Source organism: Oncorhynchus mykiss, chromosome 11, assembly GCF_057628025.1.
Source record: "Oncorhynchus mykiss isolate SJ-2025 chromosome 11, ASM5762802v1, whole genome shotgun sequence".
Classification (NCBI taxonomy): Eukaryota; Metazoa; Chordata; class Actinopteri; order Salmoniformes; family Salmonidae; genus Oncorhynchus; species Oncorhynchus mykiss.
In genome coordinates, this window is record NC_143032.1 from 26,507,469 (window position 1) to 26,529,119 (window position 21,651).

The window sequence follows — 21,651 nt, forward strand, 5'->3', positions numbered from 1 at the left end:
CACCACAACCACCACTACCCAAAACCAACAACACCATCAACACCACCAACCCAAACCAACAACACCATCAACACCACAACCACCACCACCCAAAACCAACAACACCATCAACACCACCACCACCACCACCCAAAACCAACAACACCATCAACACCACAACCACCACCCAAAACCAACAACACCATCAACACCACAACCACCACCCAAAACCAACAATACCATCAACACCACAACCACCACCCAAAACCAACAACACCATCCACACCACCACCACCACCACCCAAAACCATCAACACCACAACCACCACCACCCAAAACCAACAACACCATCAACACCACCAACCCAAACCAACAACACCATCCACACCACCACCACCACCACCCAAAACCAACAACACCATCAACACCACAACCACCACCCAAAACCAACAACACCATCAACACCACAACCACCACCCAAAACCAACAATACCATCAACACCACAACCACCACCCAAAACCAACAACACCATCAACACCACAACCACCACCCAAAACCAACAACACCATCAACACCACAACCACCACCACCCAAAACCAACAACACCATCAACACCACAACCACCACCACCCAAAACCAACAACACCATCAACACCACCACCACCACCCAAAACCAACAACACCATCAACACCACAACCACCACCCAAAACCAACAACACCATCAACACCACAACCACCACCACCCAAAACCAACAACACTATCAACACCACCAACCCAAACCAACAACACCATCCACACCACCACCACCACCACCCAAAACCAACAACACCATCAACACCACAACCACCACCCAAAACCAACAACACCATCAACACCACAACCACCACCCAAAACCAACAACACCATCAACACCACAACCACCACCACCCCAAACCAACAACACCATCAACACCACAACCACCACCACCCAAAACCAACAACACCATCAACACCACAACCACCCAAAACCAACAACACCATCAACACCACCACCACCCATAACCAAAAACACTATCAACATCACCACCACCCAAAACCAAAAACACTATCAACACCACAACCACCACCACCCCAAACAAACCATCAACACCACAACCACCACCCAAAACCAACAACACCATCAACACCACAACCACCACCCAAAACCAACAACACCACAACCACCACCACCCCAAACCAACAACACCATCAACACCACCCAAAACCAACAACACCCTCAACACCACAACCACCACCACCCAAAACCAACAACACCATCAACACCACCACCCATAACCAACAACACTATCAACATCACCACCACCCAAAGCCAACAACACCATCAACAACACCACCACCACCCAAAACCGACAAAACCATAAAAAACAGCACCAACAAATAAACCCAACAACACCATCAAAAGCAACAGACCACCAGCGCCACCATCACCACCTGGCTCATCTACAATGCACACAGCCAGACACACACAACCACAGTCTTCCATTTAAACCTCATTTATAAAAGATGGGGTGTCTGTATTTCTTTCTCCTTTTCAAATTGTTTTATTTGTCACACATGTCACACATACTGTGCAAGAATACCTCAGGCAGGTTTTTACACTGTGTCCCCTAGGCACTGCGAGACCCAGGTAGACTGTGGCTTCTTACAGTGGGGGCAAATCCGTCAATAATTCTGTTCTCAGGGTGTGAAAAATGTAATATCAGAACAACGCTCACTTTTATTGTCCAGGGTCATGTCTAATCCTCCCCTGCTTCCACACACCTTGTCTGGTGGCGCTCTGCATCACTGTCAATGCGTGCGCACACACACACACACACACACACACACACACACACACACACAACACACACACACACCACTGTCAGTAAAGCTTCTCCGGCCAATAAGGGAGAAGGTCATCTATAAACCCAGGAGTCAACAGGAATATATGATGTGATAAAAGAATCCAGCTTGGTATTATTACATTGTTTAGCTATGTTAATTAGTGTGAGGAAGGCATTGGTATTCTGAAGAGCTATTTTGAAGATGCTGCTATGCTTCTATGTGCTTGGGCTTTTTGAGTTCGTTTTCTTTACTCTGGCTTTTGTTGGTAGTACATTGGTTTATTACAAATGAACCCTATTCCCTTCATAGTGCACTACTTTTGACCAGGGCCTATAAAGTTCAGGGAATAGCGTGTCATTTGGGACACAGACATTGTATTACTGACACATTGCCAGTGATCTGTTAAAAGCATCCAATGCTTGGAGTCTTTTTGTTTGGCAAAAATGCTGTTTTCAGTTCCCCACTAGCTGATGATGGGAACTGCTTTAGTTTCCCAAAACAAAAAAAGGAAGGAAGGCAAATATTTATCACAAACACAAGTTTCATAAATATGGTAAAAAGCATGTCATGTTGAGGGACCAAAGTTCTGCATGGAAATGCCTCAGTTGCATTTCTCACCGCTCTCTACAATCTGATATTTAAGACGTGCTCCGGTACTTTGGCGACTAAGAATTTTATTTTTTATTTTTTAACCTCCCGCTTTGGGCTGGATGTGTCAGTGTGTAGTTCATACATGAAGAATTACTGTCTCTCCTCAATTAGCCACGAAATCCCGAGTTGTTTATGCTGTGCCGCGCCATTTTGCATACATTTCTCCCCACGTGGACCATCTCCCTTACAATTCCAGTTCTAGACAATGCTTAGTTCAGCCCCTCACATTTGAGTGACAGCTTACGAGAGGCCTGCCCAGAGTTATCCAATGAGGCCCAACGGCTCAGTGGACACAGCAGAGAGAGGGCAATGACGTGGTACACATGCACCATATATACACAAGTATGTGGACTCCCCTTCAAATGAGTGGATTTGGCAATTTCAGCCACACCCGTTGCTGACAGATGTCTACAATCGAGCACACAGCCATGCAATCTCCATAGACAAACATTGACAGTAGAATGGCCTTACTGAAGAGCTCAGTGACTTTCAACGTGGCACCGTCATAGGATGTCATCTTTCCAACAAGTCAGTTCGTGAAATTTCTGCCCTGCTAGAGCTTCTTCCCAGGTCAGCTTTAAGGGCTGTTATTAAGTGGAATCATCTAGGAGCAACAATGGCTCAGCCTCAAAGTAGTAGGCCACACAAGCTCACAGGACAGGACCGCCGAGTGCTGAAGCGCGTAGCTCGTAAAATTGTCTGTCCTCGGTTGCAACACTCACTACTGAGTTCCATTCTGCCCCTGGAAGCAACGTCAGCACAAGAACTGTTCGTTGGGAGCTACATGAAAAGGGTTACCATGGCCGAGCAGCCGCACACAAGCCTAAGATCACCATCCACAATGCCTCTCCACTGGAGTGGTGTGAAGCTCACCGCCATTGGACTCTGGAGCAGTGGAAACGCGTTCTCTCGAGTGATGAATCACGCTTCACCATCTGGCAGTGCAACAGACGAGTCTGGGTTTGGCGGATGACAGGAAAATGCTACCTGCCCCAATGCATAGTGCCCAACTGTAACGTTTGCTAAATGAGGAATAATGGTCTGGGGCTGTTTTTCATAGTTTTGGCCCCTTAGTTCCAGTGAAGGGAAATCTTAATGTTACAGCATACAATCACATTCTAGACGATTCTGTGCTTCCAACTTTGTGGCAACAGTTTGGGGAAGGCCCTTTCCTGTTTCAGCATGACAATGCCCCTGTGAGCAAAGCAAGGTCCATGCAGAAATGGTTTATCGAGATTGGTGTGGAAGAACTTGACTGGCCTGCACAGAGCCCTGACCTCAATCCCATCGAACACCTTTGGGATGAATTGGAACGCCGACTGCGTGCCAGGCCTAATCGCTCATCAGAGCTCAACCTCAGTAATGCTCTTGTGACTGAATGGAAGCAAGTCCCCGGAGCAATGTTCCAACATCTAGTGGAAAATCCTTCCCAGAATAGTGGTGTCCATGTACTTTTGGTCATGTAGTGTATCTGCACATGTGTGACGTGGACACGTAGACACACTTTTGGCTACTACTTTCAGAACTATGGAGGGAGATTGTCCCAGTAGGAATGTGTGTGCTTGTGTGTGAGCATGTGTGCGTGGGCTAGCGCGTCTGTGAATGTGTCTGTGTCGAGACTACCAATGAGAAATCATTCCCGACTGCCATACTATGACAGCCCAGTAGATATGACAAGGTTATCCAACCCTCTATTAACCTGCTAAATCCATGTTCCAATAGTTTCTGGGCTTAGGAAAGGCCATCAGTCCATATGTCTGATTTGAAGGTCAGTGTGGGTAGATAGTAGCATATGTTTCTTGAGGATATTGTTGTCTCATAGTGGCCAGTGAAACAGCACCAATCCTGACACTGACTATGACCGTATTGATAAGACGTATGGTTGGCGGGGAAAACAATTCTTAACATACTCAACAATACTACAACTCTTAGCATAAATCTAATATTTTTGGTCTTCGTGATACTTGTTTTTTGACGATGGCATTCAATGAATGGCGTTGGTTTTGATAATAAAATTACATTTTGAAACCAACTGTCATTGTTCTACTAAGAGTTTCTGAGTATCTTGTCATCCCCCTGTGATGTGTGATTACCAGACGGCTGGAGTAGCTCCTGGTGGCTTCATGGTGAATTCATTTTCCTCAGTGACACTTAGACCTATTTATAGAAATGTTTCAGCTTACTGAGAAAACAAGAGTTAGCGATGCACAAGCAGATGCACGATTACCCCTCTCTCTCTTTCTCTTTCTCTCTCTCCCTTTCTCTCTCTCTCTCTCTGTCCCTTTCTCTCTCTCCCTTTCTCTCACTCTCTCCACTTCTCTCTCTCTCTGTCCCTTTCTCTCTCTCTCCCTTTCTCTCTCTCTCTCTCCCTTTCTCTCTCTCTCTCTCCCTTTCTCTCTCTCTCCCTTTCTCTTTCTCTCGCTCCCTTTCTCTTTCTCTCTCTCCCTTTCTCTCTCTTTCTCTCTCCCGTTCTCTCTCCCTTTCTCTCTCTCTCTCTGATTTTCTCCAGTATACTAGCTAAATGGCTGCTTGTCATTACTCAGACTTTGCCAAATCTTGATTTCGCTGTTTGGAAGTGCTGTGTGTGTGTGTGTGCGTGTGTGTGCGTGTGTGTGCGTGTGTGTGTGTGTGCGTGTGTGTGCGTGTGTGTGTGCGTGTGGTAGCGCTCCATGTTTCACAGGAACACTGTAATGTTTCTTCCCGCCGTACAAATTGGTGAGATGTCGCTTGCACAGTAGCATGAATACATTAGCCCTGGTAGAAGCTCGCCAGACGGTAGATCTCTCTGGAGTTGAGACTTTCTTTTAAAGTTGCCCTCTTATTTGGGGCCACTTGTTTCATAAGGTTATGTTTGATGCCGATAACAACATTCATATAGGCTTATTTTAGTAGAGTGAGATTAAAGCTGAAACATAAGTAATTTTCGGTATGGAGACTGGGTGTCTGAGTCTAAAATATTCATAAGTCAAAATAGGTACCAGAATTCTGTCTGTAGCTGCTATCGTTGCATTGTTTGGATTTGATATTAAATATGCACCCTATGTTAGAGGTGCGTTTTTGGTTTTGCACCTCTGGCTGATTTGCATATCTCATGTATGCCAGCCTCAGTGGAATGCCTGTAATATTTGTCTGTGTGTCTGCGAGATGAATAATATGCATTCATTTTTACTTAGCTCAAAGGCTCAGCATTTATAGGACTACAGCAAATACATTCACATTCAAGACTGGCATCATTTTCCTTGTCAAAACAAACATAAACAGTCATTTGCATTTTTAAATTAAAGTTAATGGAACTTTCATAGACTCAAATACAAAGAAGGAACACTGAAGAATTTCAAATTGCGTTTGACTGTTACTCAAATATAAAGTGGGCTAAGTGGCATTTTGAAGTACAGTTTTAAATACATTTTGAGGTGCTAATTTCCATAAAGGTTAGAAAAACATTCCTCTCTGCTGAAGTTTTAGTTTGCCTCACAGAATTCAACCAAAAGGAAAATATTGTCATCTTTGAAGAGGTGACAGGGAGAATGAACTTCCTGTTTGAAGGTCACATGTCAGGAAATGGATAAGGTTCGTCCAGGGAGAGGAACTGCTTCTGTGTTGTCAGTCACCAGAATGAATGACAAGGGCAACTAGGCATTTAACCCCGGTTTGGGTACAATTACACACGCTTCTGTTGGTGGCTTCTCACTGCGACAAACTTAAACCAAAGGGCCATGTTGCGGCTTTAATGTCGAGGCAATAAATAAATCAAGTGCATGTATATTCAACATGAAATAAAGATATCACTGGATGTGCTGATGCACACGCATGCCAAGGTTATTTATCCAAATGCCTGCTCCTTCTTTGACCGACCAGCAGATTTTAGCCCGTCGTGGATGGACTGAATACGAATTCACGCCTTTGCAATGACATGAATGAAAACACGCATGCGGCACACAGGATATAAGATGCCAAAAACGTATATAATATTGGTGCAGTCTTGGAAAGAGACCCTCTAAACCTGGAGAGACTGACATTAGGTTATATTCCTCTCCATATCTTATCAGTGCCATGTTAAGGCTATTCGTCTGATAATCATTTAGCATGCGGGAGACAGAGCGCAACTTCACAGTACCACTCACATTGAACTAGTTGTATTCTCCTGATTCACAGTTAGTAACACTACACTACAGCAGAGGTCACATGGTGATCACCAGATGTCTCCCCCACTAACAGTCTCTCAATAACTCAAATGTCTCAGCTGTTCAGTTGGACAGGCTTGTGGCTGGTCTCTGGAGCAGAGCAGACACACAGTAACAGTGGATTTGTCTGTGTGAACCACAACGCGGCATCGAAGGCCAGAGGCACCAGACCCATAAGGTCTCTACTTTTATTTTTTACATGGGCTGAGTGTGTGTGTGTGTGTGTGCTCTATAATAGACCCTGGCTTTAATAGTGCCCTAATGGGAAGGTCAGTGTAACGGTAAAGCCAGACTGAGTCAGACATGAGGTTTATAGACCCTGGGAGATACGGGGAGCCAAGCCGTGGCGCTTTGAATCCTGAATGTCACGCTGTATCACATTTTACTGTCACTTCAGGGGACGGCAGTACAACGGAGCTCATTTGGCTGTTTATAACCGACCCATGTGTTATTGGGCCTGGCTAAATGAGAGGTGTTTTGACAACGCTGTCAGGCTCTGTAAAACTGAAGGGCACCAATTGGAAGTCGTTTTTTTTCTTACACAGTTCGGGTTTATTAGGCTGTGGTAATTATTGCCTTTTGTAAAAGCTGGACGATAGTCTTCTCAACTTTGGAAGTGTATTGCTAGAGTGATACCAGATTCGTCATGAGCTCTCTTTCACTTACCTGCGCAGAAGATATATAGCTAGCTATATAAACAGTTTTTTGTGTGTTTTTTTTTTTTAGTTTGTGTGTATCTGGAGACATGACCTCTTTTTTTTAGACAGGCAGCTGACAAGTCAGCCCTAGCTCAATCCACCCACCAAGGACCCCTGGGTTTTTAGGTAGTTGGAGTTGCTTCTTTTCGAGCGACAACCTGACAGGTGCCAGGCTCCATGGGATTTAGGGAGAGAGGAGAGGAGCGTGAAACAAAGTGCCACCTTTTGACGCACTGATTTGATTGACTGCTACTCCCATTACGGGATACAGTCTCTAAGCCCCTTAAAGCCGGGGTGAGAGAGAGGCAGAGAGACGGAGAGACGGAGAGGAAGAGAGAGACGGGCTGGTCTGAAGTAAGACGTGGCGGGCTTTGTGGTAGAAAGCCCTTGAAGATGTCTGCAGCTCCAGAGGGACCTGCAAAACACAGAGAGAGAGCGAGAGAGAGAGAGAAAGAACCAGCCACAACCCATAGAGCATCACCTGTAGAGGCAGAAACACATACTGTACTGTGACGAGGTGTTTTTATCTGCTAATTTTCCTCTAAATCCACCATGCAGACCCAGACTTTGCATGGTGGTATAAATTGGATTATGAAGTGGCTAATGCATTTTCTGCAGCTGATAAAAGGTCAAAGCTTTTCATCCGGTGGAGAAACTTTTTTTTATTTTTCTGGGGGATTCTGGAGAGGGAGCGTTGTGGTTGTGAGGTGGGAGGGAGGGAAGTGAGGACGTTAAAACGTTAATCTCCTGTGAGAGACACTCTTCACACCTCAAACAGGGCTCTTTCACAGCTGCCCAGCCGTGTTAATGTCAGGCCCCCTGTAGAGTGGAGCTACCGGCTGGCTGCTAATGCAGGTCCCACCCCGGGGATCATCTTCCTCTTGTTCACCCACTTCTTCATCAGCTCACATGGACTCCTTCTCCGTCATCCTCGTTAATGCCAGGACCCCCTGCTCTGCAGAGCTACAGGCTAGCTGCTAATGTAGGTCTGACATCAGGGTCCCTCCTCCTCCTCCTCCTCCTCATCCAGTTCTTATCCCTCTTTTTCATCTTCATCATCAGCATTATTATTATTATTATTAAGATCAGCTCCTCACCATCACTCACCTAGATGGATTCTCCAGTGTAACCCAGGTTGAAACTGTAGGCATCAGTCTTATCTGTATCTGTCCACAAGTGTTGTAATGCCAGTTAGGGTGTTGAACGCTTGGCCCCATAAAGATGGCTGGTTCAGACACCTGCATACACCATACAGTACACATGTAATGTTAACAACTGCATCATAACCTAGCGTCCTTGCATGCGTGTTTTATGTCATTGAGTGTGTATATATAGGGTATAGTGCGGCAGGTAGCCTAGCGGTTAAAAGCATTGGGCCAGTCACCGAAAGGTCGCTGGTTTGAATCCCCGAGCCGACTAGGTGAATATTCTGTCGCCGTGCCCTTGAGCAAAGCACTTAACTCTAATTGCCCCTGTAAGTCGCTCTGGATACGAGCATCTACTAAATAACCAAAATGTAAAATGAACATGATTGTTTCAATGCTTCCTCGTTGTCTTATATGAATAATTAATAGTCATACTACAATTATAACATAATTTACTTAAGATAATCAAGTCCCTGTAATGTACATTGATTGCTTTGTTATTGGTTTTTGTATTGCCTGTTTGCTTGGCTCAATTAGCGCCAAATCAACAATCAATCTCAGGTGCATTTTAATGGTAAAATGTTAATTTAACATGCAATCAAAGCTGTTTTCTTATCACGTTGTGGATAGCATCCTGAGCGATTTTTGTATTAAAGAAGCCGTTCTTTTAATAATTCATATGGAAACAAATGAACATGCTGAGCTCAGTGCATCTGTTTAAAGGACATACGTGTTCAAAAAGTTATTTCATCGACCTCGAGGGAATAAACATTTGTGTGTGTGTGCGCGTGCGCGTGCCATGCAGTAATAGATACATTGCCTTAATGGTCTGCTCTTCTGCTATGTTAATTGCAGTTACACAGCAGCAACACAGTGTTATTTACTTGTATAATTCATGGTTGTCTGTTTGAAACGCATCTTGTTGTTCCAAGATGCTCTCAGTAAGTATTACATCCAGCTCCTTTAGCCTCCGTCCCAAATGGCACCCTATTCTATAGTGCACTACTTTTGACAAAGGCTCCTTGGGCTCTGGCTAAAAGTAGCGCACTGTGTAAGGAATAGGGTGTCATTTGGGATGCAGGCTTTCTCTCTCTTCCTTTCTACATCTCCCAAGTAATACAATAGGTAAAGTAAAGACGGCTTTATTGAATTTACCTGTAGGATCCCCCCCACCGTTTCAGCTGCGGCGTTCTGAAAGTATTTTCTTTGCCTCTGACATCTGGTAATGTTTGTCATTACTCTTGTGTGTGTGTGTCCCTGAGAGGCTGGGAAACGAGTGTCACAGAAAACGTCTGGAGCACCGTTTCTCTTCAATGGAAGGGATTTGGATCCTATTCAGAGGAAGGCATGTGATGTATAACATAGGAAGTATAGAGAGGTTGTCTTCCAGTTTGACTCATAGTAACCCGTGAGTCAATGTTGTTGGCAGAGAGAGTGAGTTTGGCTGTTACATATAAGATGTTATGGTCATGATGCTGAAAGGTGTTTTTCTCCCCATTTCAAGTACACAGTCCACACGCACGTGCACAAACAAATCATAGAAATAGACACGGGTACAGTACACACACATTATGCTATATACAGTAAGTGCATTTACCCACAAACCCCTCACACACACACTCACACACAGACATATATAGACCCATATGTGGTGTGCATGCACCCTATCCTCCCTCCCTCCTCTATCTGAATTCCAGCGATAGCACCTCGGCCTCTAATGTAGCAAATGTACATCAGCCTTATCGCCCGGCTTATGCACAGATAGCAACTTGTATCTTCGAGGCAAAGCAAGTGAATTATATTCTACGTCTGTTATCGCTCATTTCTTCCCCCTGCTTTGGAGAGGAGAGGGGGAGGGGAGGATAGAGGAGAGCAGAGGAGAGCAGGGGAGAAGAGAGGAGGGAGGGGAGAAGAGGAAGGGAGGGCAGAGGAGAGGAGAGCCCCTGTGGGATGCGTATGATGAGATGGAGAGCTGAAAGGCAGTTTATCCTTCCGTTTGTACCATTACATTAATTTAAGAAAGCAAACAGCCAGAATGAGAAGTCTCCCCATCTCCAGCTCCTACACTACAGTGTAGGTGTCCAAAATGGCACCCTGTTCCCTACAGTATATAGTGCACTACTTTTGACCAGAGCCCTATGGGTCCTGGTCAAAAGTAGTGCACTATAAAGGGAATAGTGTGCGATTTGGGACATAACATCTGTGTTTCACTGTTAAATGGATCAAGCTGATTTTAATGCATAGTACAGTATGTACACTGAATAAAAATATAAACACAACATGTAAATTGTTGCTTTCATGAGCTGAAATAAAAGATCCCTGAGATGTTCCACACACACAAAAAACGTATTTCTCTCCAATTTTGTGCACAAATTCGTTTACATCACTCCTAGTGAGCATTTTCCTCTGCCAAGATAATCCATCCACCTGACAGGTGTGGCTTGTTAAGAAGCTGAACAGCATGATCATTACAGAGGTGCACCTTGTGCCGGGGACAATAAAAGGCCACTCTAAAAATGTACAGTTTTTTCACACAACACAATGACACACAGAATGTTCCAGTTCCCGCCAATTCCAGCAGCTTCGCACAACCATTTGAAGAGGAGTGGGACAACATTACACAGGCCACAATCAGCATCCTGATCAACTCTATGCGATGCAAATGATGGTCACACCAGATAATGTTTTTCTGATCCACACCCCTACTTTTTTTTAAGGTGTCTGTCACCAACAGATGCATATCTGTATTTCCAGTCATGTGAAATCCGTAGATTAGGGCCTAATGAATTTATTTCAATTGACTGTTTAAAATGTTTATATTTTTGTTCAGTATATTTTATCAGTGTCCTTCAAATAGGTGCCTTGCCTCAGAGATAGACTATACCACACATAATGAGTTTTCAGCAGTAACATGAAAGGAATGTTCTCATTTAGGAAGGAAAGAACGATGCCCCCTGGAAGATGAAGGGGATGGGTTGGAGGGAGGCAGGGGCCTAGTCGAGATGTGTGCACCCTGAGGGCAGTTCATTCTCAGCATTTAGCTGCAGTAAATAGAGAGTTAATCCCATGCAGCACATCTAAAGGCTTTGGCGAATCTCTGACATCGCTCAATATTGTGCACTGGTGAAGCAATGTATGCCTTAAGAATGTGTTTTCGAAGTCCTTATGTCGCTACCCGTCAAGTAAAGACACAAACATTTATTTTTGCTTCTTAATTCAGAATAGTCCATCAATGCAAAGCAAGAGCGGCGCTCAGTTTCCAAGGCTAGATTCATCTCTTGTACGTAAACATGACTGTACCGTAGATTGTTCATGACACATGAGTGGATGAGATAACCAGCAGCATTAGTTACTGGTTATTCGGACAAATCACAATTTCGCAGGTGTTAGCATCTTTTGAATACCGGAAGGGGAGGGTACATAGGGCCCATAGACTTGCAAAGAGAGCGGGTGGAGCTCTTCATTCCGCTTCCGATCCTCGTTCTATCTCTTCTCTTAACAGGTATGGACCCTAGAACTTAATCGAGCATCTGACCAATAATGCAAGACTTTAATTCTGGGTGAATCAAGATTAATGCTAGATTGCATAATTGACGGCACACGCTATAAACAAACAAACTACATTGTCATCCTAAATTGCACTTTATGAGAAGTGTTTTGATTGAACACTTTGACTTGGTTTCCGGGTCACGGGGAGGAGGAGGTTCTTCCTATTTTGTGACTAGTACTGTAGCTATGCTCTGCAGTATCTCTGTGAGCCTTTTAATATCTAGACACTTCTCCCATGATGGATAACCCAATTTCATAACCTAATCATGGGTCCCACTGCAAACATAGCATCCCCAGTTTCATTTTAGATATCCTCTACTCCGACACAGAGCAACCAAAAATAGACTGGGTGATAAATGTGATTGAAAAGCAGGTGATCGAGGAGGAGAGCGGGTGACAGAGGGCTCATCACACAGCACGTCAGCAAGCAGATGACTCCCTCGGATGACTCCCTCGGATGACTTCCTCAGATGACTTCCTCTCTCTTCTCTTTTTTTTCCCTTCCTATATCTTCTATATCATTCCATTTGTCTTTCCGATACTGTAGTTCCATCTCCCAACCAAAACAATAACAAACCTAATCCCCCACATATAGTATCTAATCCCCCACAGACAGTATCTAATCCCCCACAGACAGTATCTAATGTACAATGCATTGAGAAAGTATTCAGATCTCCCTCCTCTGCCCGTCATCAATCTACACACAGTATCCAATAATGACAAAGCAAAAATAGGTTTTTACACATCTTTGCTAATTTATATATTTTTCAAACCTTGAAATATCATATTTACAAAAGTATTCAGACCCTTTACTCAGTATTTGTTGAAACACCTTTGGCAGAGATTACAGCCTGGAAGACCACGTGTATGGCATCATGTGGGTACGTGTATGGTATCTCGGGTATGACGCTGCAAGCTTGGCACACCTGTATTTGGGTACTTTCTCCCATTCTTCTCTGCAGATCCTCTCAAGCTCTGTCAGGTTGGATAGGGAGTGTCGCTGCACAGCTATTTTCAGGTCTCTCCAGAGATGTTAGATCTGGCTGGCCACTCAAGGACATTCAGAGTCATGTCCCAAAGACAGTCCTGTGTTGTCTTGGCTGTGTACTTGGGGTCGTTGTCCTGTTGGAAGGTGAACCTTCACCCCAGTCTGAGGTCCTGAGCATTCTGGAGCAGGTTTTTATCAAGGATCTCTATGTACTTTGCTACGTTCATCTTCCCCTCGATCCTGACTAGTCTCCCAGTCCCTGCCACTGAAAAACATCCCCACAGCATGACGCTGCCACCACTATGCTTCACCGTAGGGATGGTGCCAGGTTTCCTTCAGGCATGATGCTTGGCATTCAGGCCAAAGAGTTCAATTTTGGTTTCCTCACACCCTAGAATTTTGTTTCTCATTGTCTGAGAGTCTTTAGGTGCCTTTTGGCAAACATTAAGCGGGCTGTCATGTGCCTTTCACTGAGGAGTGGCTTCCGTCTGGCCACTCTACCATAAAGGTCTGATTGGTGGATTGCTGCAGAGATGGTTGCCCTTCTGGAATGTTCTCCCATTTCATCAGAGGAACTCTGGAGCTCAGTCAGAGTGACCATTGGGTGTGACCGTCACTTCCCTGACCCCGATTGCTCAATTTTGGCCGGGCGGCCAGCTATAGGAAGCGTCTTGGTGGTTCCAAACTTATTCCATTTAAGAATGATGGAGGCCACTGTGTTCTTGGGGACCTTCAATGCTGCAGACATTTTTTGGTACCCTTCCCTAGATCTGTGCCTCAACACAATCCTGTCTTGAAGCTCTACGGACAATTCCTTTGACCTCATGGCTTGGTTTTTTGCTCTGACATGCACTGGCAACTGTGGGACCTTATATAGACAGGTGTCTGCCTTTCCAAATCAAGGATGATCAATGGAAACAGGATGCACCTAAGCTCTATTTCGGGTCTCATATCAAAGAGTCTGAATACTTATGTAAATAAGGCATTTCTGTTTTGGATTTTCAATAAATAATATAATAACACATTTCCAAAAATGTTGAAAAACCTGATTTCGCTTTGTCATTATAGGGTATTGTGTTTAGATTGATGAGGAAAATGTTTTTTTATCTAATACATTTTAGAATAAGGCTGTAGCGTAACAAAATGTGTAAAAAGTCAAGGCCGTCTGAATACTTTCCGAATGCCCTGTATTTCTCATCTGTAGATTATCAATACAGGCTAAATGGTACAGTCCAGCTGTATTATCTAGTTTCTGGATGTTTTTTTAGCAGGTGTATTGTAGTCAGGGAAGGCATTGTTTGTTTTGGTTGTAATTGGCTGATGTCAGCACCAACAACTAGGCCTTTTTCTGTGGGCTGCAGGCTCCGGTCTTAACCACAGAAAATCTGCCTACCTACTCTGTGCTTTTAACATGCTTTAACAATTTATGAGGTAGGCCTACAGTAAGTCTGGGGAAATGTCATAAAATAGTTTTTGGTGCTATAGCTGTCAGTTTGACATTTGTGTGTGTGTGTGTGTGTGTGTGTGTGTGTGTGTGTGAGTTTGTAAGTCCTAGGCAGTGTAAGCCGGATGAGGTTTAGTTTATTCTAATCTAAAGCCAGGAACATAATTAAATTTACCTTACCCACATCTCTAGCCAAGGAGCCTGTGGATGCCGTGCACTCAGTCAAAAGAATGGCATTAGTCCCCTATTTTAAGAGCAGTATCCATATTCCTTTGTCAGTCGTACTATTGTCGTTCCAATTCCCTGCGTAGAACAAGCTCCTAGCTAGCAGCAAATCGGATCTCTTGGAGAGCCGTTGTAATTACTGGGAGCTGAATGGGTGAATACTTTCAAATCCACAGGACTGATGAGTGGCACATTCCATCTGTCTTAATCCTTGTTCACGTATCAGAGATCATGTCTTGGGGAAGAAAGAGTGAAACAATCCACTGCTGTGTGTGTGTGTGTGTGTGTGTGTGTGTGTGTGTGTGTGTGTGTGTGTGTGTGTGTGTGTGTGTGTGTGTGTGTGTGTGTGTGTGCCTGTGTGTCTAACTGTACGTGACTACATCCTGTATTGCCAGTATATGGTCCTCATTTCCTCTGTGCATGACCTCTTCTTTCCTGTCAGGTAGGAGGAGAATGGTCGTCTTCCCCCTTTACAGTGCTCCTCAGGGGTCTGCATAGAGCATTAACGGCCTCTCTATGGAGCCTCAGTGGGGATAGGAGCAGTGGTTTATCAGGCAACCTGAGACCCAGACCCAGAGGCCAGCAGCCTGCCTTAATGCCATCATATTGGCCTGTGAAAACCACATTTGTTTAGCGCTTAGCTAGCGAGAGAATAATGACAGCCACCCTCTCTCTTATTGACTGTCTGTAATGGCAAAGTGATGTCATAAGCAGTCTTTCTGCTCTGCTGCAGACGTCTAGTCTGTATCCCAAATAGCACCCTATTCCATACACAATACACTACTTTTAACCAAAGCCCTTTGGACCATGGTCAAAAGTAGTGAACTAAATAGGGAATAGGTTGGCATTCGGGACACAGACGTCTAGTTCCTGGTGCCAGAGGTTCTTGGGTTCTGTTTAAGAGAAATTGGCGTTGTCTTATAAAGAGGACTGGTGATGTCTCTCCCCATAAACCTGGGATGTTTTGTTTATTCCGTAATAGAATGGAAGGAAGGACCGCTGGCATTTTAACTCAGTCAGTCTTATTGAATTGCTTCAGATGATTGGCCCAAACCCCATGCAGATCTCTGGTAAGACTAAATGTTTCTCCTCCTTTCCTACCTTCCCTGCCTCCCTCCCTCCATCGAATTCATATCCCAGATTTCTCTCTCTCTCTCTTTCTCTCTCCCTCTGTGTGACAGCTTATTCTGAGGACGTATGTGTGTGTGCGCCTTCCTCCTATCCGTTAGTTTAACTGCTGTGCGTCCAGGTGAGCGGAGCCGTGGTTAATGGGCTGTAAGTGTCCCTGAGAGAGAGACACCATGGAACTTCTCCCTGTCACCCATATCAAGCATAAAGAATCACACTGGCCCTGTCGTTATGGCCGTCGTTAAAGGCGTCCAACATGGCCACCGTGGTTCATCTTCCTGGGTTAATAGCCATGTTTTAGTGTTACTCGGGGTATCAATTAAAACCCACATCACTTTTATGACCTGTTCTCGGAAGTGTGTGTGTGTGTGTGTGTGTGTGCACTGCACTGCACGTGTGTGTGTGTGTGTGTATGTTCCTTTTTACTAGTGAACGTAAAAAGGTGTCGGGAACGTGAACAGTATTCTGGAAAGGTTTTATGTCAGTGACAATATTGTTGTTGTATAAATCCACATACCCCACACACTGCAGACAGAAAGCAATAGATGAATAATGCAAGACAATTGGATGGGAGAGAGCTTTGTGAAAGCTGAATGTAATAGACTACTCAGTACTGGAATGTGGGCCTTCTCTTCCTGCTGCTAAATTAAAGTGTTTCCATTTGGAAGACGCTTTATTCTTAGCCCAGAGAGGCTGTGTTTTGTCAATCCACCACAACTGTGACATTGACAGTAAAGCAACGAAAAAAACTGACCTCACAGTAGACAGAGAGGGAAGGCGGGACATAGAGAGGTCGATAGACAGAGAGGGAAGGCGGGACATAGAGAGGTCGAGAGAGAGCTCCTTGGCTCAACCCCTGCTAAGGAAACATCTCACATTGGAACGGTATTGTTTAAATGTGCAGAATTGGATATGAAAATATGATGGTTTTCTGGAAAGACTTAAAGGGATACTTTGGGATTTTGGCAATGCGGCCATTTATTTACTTCCCAAGAGTCAGATGAACCTGTAGATCCCCATTTTTATGTCTCTGTGGCCAGTATGAAGGAAGTTGGGGATACCCATAGACTTCCAGTCATTGTGCTAACGCTAGTTACCATTGGCTCACAAAACTACCTCTAACTTCCTTCATACTGGACACAGAGACATACAAATGTAATCCACTACTTCCACACATCTGACTCTGGGGAAGTAGATTAAGGGCCTCATTGTCAAAATCCCGAAGTATCCCTTTAAATACCCAGATTTAGAAATGGAATGAGATGGTGGGTCATGGCAGTAATGAGGTCTCTCTCTCTCTCTCTCTCTCTCTCTCTCTCTCTCTCACGGTCTCTCCCCCTCTCTCGCTTTGCCTCTCACGCTCTCTCTCTCTCTCTCTCTCTCTCTCTCTCTCTCTCTCTCTCTCTCCCTCTCTCGCTTTGCCTCTCTCTCTCTGCGTCCTATGTCTGTCTGTCTCTCTCTCTTAATTACCCTAGCTCTTGCTCTCCTTCTCTCTCAAACCAAGGCTAAAGATTCTGAATAAAGCACTGATTCAAGGAGAGCGAGAGAAAGGAAGAAAGGAATTATATATTTTAAACGGTAGCTGCTTTGTCCTCTTTGTCTGTTTTGATGGTCTCGTGGCTATTTTGGCATCTTTTTGGTGGGCTGATATTTAGGCCCTATGGAGGCAGTGAATAAGCACGCCAACACCGAGCGAGGGTTCAGCGTTTTCATGCTGCCCATGGAAATGAGGGGAGAGTGAAAAACTCTGTGTCACATGCACACCCTCCTCCCTCATCCCTCCCTCTTCCTTCCTCCACCACACAGCCGTTGCTGAATGAAAACCTCCAAAGCTGATTAGTCAAACTTGTGATTTCCAATTTCAAACCCCAGACACAAATCCCTGCACTTAATATCCATGGTAGAAGCGATTCGGGCCCTGCCTCTGCCCCTGTCTCTGCCTCGGCCTCCACTCGCCTTCAGGCAGGCAATGGCAGGGGGAGAAAATGGTCCTCTGTTAGCAGTTTATTCAGAGTGGATGGAGAAGAAGATGAAGGGGAGGAAGAACAAATAGAAGATAGAAAAGGTAATGTTTACAATATCCCACGCTACAGAAGTTAGTGTCTCTTTAGAAGTGTTTATTTTGAACCTCCCATACTTAATGAATCCTGAAGCAGAGTGACACGTTTTCACTAGAATGTTGACTCTATCCGATTTAATCCAGATTTCTATAAAAGGCAAGAATACAGAGACAACAGAGCGAAAAAAAAGAAGAGAGAGAATGAGGCAAAGAGAGATGGGGGAGGCTGAATGGAGTCTAATCTAGTCCACGGCCCTCTACCTCCCCGGTGAGGAGCAGCTGTAAGCACCTATCCCATCATTCATCTCTCTCTCCAGGCCATGGTGAGGTGCTCTGCTGTGATCTCCAACACGCTCCGTAACCCCCCCCCCCCCCCTTCTCACCTCCCTCCCCATAACTCACCCCCACCAGGGGCTCTTTAAACATCTCTCTTAGCCATTATTCTAACGTTAAATTAACCAGAGCGGGAAACACTGAATGAAAAGCAACCACTCCACTGGACCATAACTCTCCAGATATCTATTAGTTAATCTCCACTAGTCGGCCATTAGGGAATGTAGGGGAAGAATGGTCGGCCATGTACTGTACGTAGAGTATTCCCCTGGGAGAGGTAAAGAGAAATGGTCCAACAATAAAGCCTGTACGGTTCATAATTCTTCACCAGAATAAGGCTGTACAGGTCATAATTCAGTGCCAGGAGAATCCTCGATGGTGGGACATAATTATGAGGTTTATATACTGGACCTGTCACCACAGCGCTATTGTGGGTTCAAGTGGGATGGCCTTTAGGTTTATTGTGTTTGATTAGGATCTGTGTTTTTGAAAATGCAGCAAGTATAAGACATTTTAAAGGCCCACTTCATGCTTTTAACAAGTTATAAAGCATTATACCTGCTGGCTTTATTTTTTATGTATTAATTTATTTGACCTATATTTAACTAGGCAAGTCAGTTTAGAACAAATTCTTATCTTCAATGACGACCTACCCCGGCCAAACCTTAACACGGACGACGCTGGGCCAATTGTGCGCCGCCCTATGGGACTCCAAATCGCGGCCAGTAGTGATACAGCCTGGAATTGAACCAGGGTCTGTAGTGATGCTTCTAGCACTGAGATGCAGTGCCTTAGACCGCCGCACCACTCGGGAGCCACTTTTGTAACACAAAATCGTTGGGTGAGCCCGCCATACAGTACCTATCGTAGAATGGGGATTTGGGGGTCACAAAGGGAAATTGATTAAATGGATTGATATGTGTTATAGCTATTAACATGGACCGTCAAGCTATTTTATTCTCTGATTCTCCAGACTTGAATAAATTGTGTAAAAATAATTGGATGAATCTTTCGAATCTGACCTTATTGCCATTATCGCAATAAAAGTTATTGCACAAGTTAGGCCACACATAAGGGTATGCATACCCACATGCACGCACACACATACTCTCATGAAAGGTTTCAAGTTACCACGTCTGGCAAATTCTTTCCCTGCAGCAGAGCATTTTCACGTTTGGACCTTTAATTCTAGTTAGGTTCTAAAGTAAATTGCTCGCAGTTATCATTCCAGGTCTGCTTGAGCACTTTTTCTCTCCTTATCCCCCATCTTCTCCTCCATCTATTTAGAACAGGAGAAAGAGGGGTGGGGGGGAGTTTAGAACCCTGAGGAGATGTCAGTCATCCATCAGAATCCCAGGTCAATTTGCCATGCTGCCAAATGTGTCACACCACCTCCTCCCCGGTGTCAGGAGTCCTCATTAAAGGGCACAGGGTAAACTAAGGAAGTGAAGGAGCTTTCCTCTTCATTATTCAGAGTCCCCTGCGACCTCCTCACCTCCTACACACACCCCGTAGCCCCAATACCCTTTATAACCCCCTCCCTTTACCCCCCAGGCTACCTATCTGCCCGGTGTGTATCACACAAATGACTCTTTCATTCTCACTCTCTCCTTGTTTCAATTCAATTTGAGGGGCTTTATTGGCACGGGAAACATATGTTTCCATTGCCAAAGCAAGTGAAATAGATAATAAGCAAAAGTTAAATGAACAACGTAAAATGAACAGTTAACATTATACTCACAAAAGTTCAAAAAGAATAAAGACATTTCAAATGTCATATTATGCATATGTACAGTGTTGTAATGATGTGCAAATAGTTACAAGTACAAAAGGGAAAATAAATAAACAAATATAGGTTGCATTTACACGGGTGTTTGTTCTTCCCTGGTTGCCTTTTTCTTGTGGCAACAGGTCACAAATCTTGCTGCTGTGATGGCACACTGTTGTATTTCACACAATAGATATGGGAGTTCATCAAAATTGGATTTGTTTTCGAATTCTTTGTGGGTCTCTGTAATCTGAGGGAAATATGTCTCTCTAATATGGTCATACGTTGGACAGGAGGTTAGGAAGTGCAGCTCAGTTTCCACCTCATTTTGTGGGCTGTGTGCACATTGCCCGTCTTCTCTTGAGAGCCAGGTCTGCCCACGGTGGCCTTTCTAAATAGCAAGGCTATGCTCACTGAGTCTGTACATAGTCAAAGTTTTCCTTCATTTTGGGTCAGTCACAGTGGACAGGTATTCTGTTTTTTTTGTAAATTCTTTCCAATGTGTCAAGTAATTCTCTTAGTTTTCTCATTATTTGGTTGGGTCTAATTGTGTTTCTGTCCTGGGGCTCTGTGGGGTCTGTTTGTGTTTGTGAACAGTCCCAGGACCAACTTGCTTAGGGGACTCTTCTCCAGGTTCATCTCTCTGTAGGTGATGGCTTTGTTATGGACGGTTTGGGGACCGCTTTCTTTTAGGTGTTTGTAGAATTTTACGGCTCTTTTCTGGATTTTAATTATTACCAGGTATCTGCCTAATTCTGCTTTGTATGCATTATTTTGGTGTTTTATGTTGTACACAGAGGATATGGGTTTGTCCATATCCTTGGTTGGCAATTTGACACCAGACCTCACAAGAATAAATGGCAATGGGTTCTACAACTGATTCAAGTGTTCTTTGACAGATCCCAATTGGTATGTCAAATATTATGTTTGTTTTGAAGGCAAAGAAGGCCCTTCTTGCCTTGTCTCTCCGATCGTTCACAACTTTGTGGAAGTTACATGTGGTGCTGATGTTATGGCCGAGCTATGTATAGTTTTTTGTGTGCTCTAGGTCCTCTAGATGGAATTTGTATTCATAGTCCTGGTAACTGGACCTTTTTTGGAACACCATTATTTGTATCTTACTAAGATGTACTGTCAGGGCCCAGGTCTGACAGAATCTGAACAGATGATCTAGGTGCTGCTGTAGGCCCTCCTTTGTTGGGGACAGAAGCACCAGATCATCAGCAAACAGTAGACATTTGACTTCAGACACTAGTAGGGTGAGGCCGGGTGCTGCAGACTGTTCTAATGCCCTAGCCAATTCGTTGATATATATGTTGAAGATATTGGCCCGGCCCTGTGGAAATAAATGTGTGTGTTCTTTGCCAATTTTATCTGCACAATTTTTGTTTGTTTACATGGATTTTATAATGTCGTATTTTTTCTCTTTTCACCAATTTGTATAGCAGAACATCATGCCAAATTGAGTTGTACGTTTTTTTAAATCAACAAAGCATGAGAAGACTTTGTTTATTTTAATAAAAAAATGTATACCCCTTTTTACCCCCAATTACGGGGTATCCAATTGGTAGTAACAGTCCTGTCCCATTGCTGCTACTCCCATACGGACTTGGGAGAGGCGAAGGTCGAGAGCC

At 44.3% G+C, this 21,651-nt stretch overlaps 1 protein-coding gene across 4 annotated transcripts in view; it reads left to right on the top strand.

Annotated features, from left to right (window-relative positions):
* Nucleotides 1-21,651, top strand: part of LOC110535542 (partitioning defective 3 homolog) — a 546,846-nt gene that overhangs the window by 430,450 nt on the left and 94,745 nt on the right. The gene's annotated exons all lie outside the window — the stretch shown is intronic.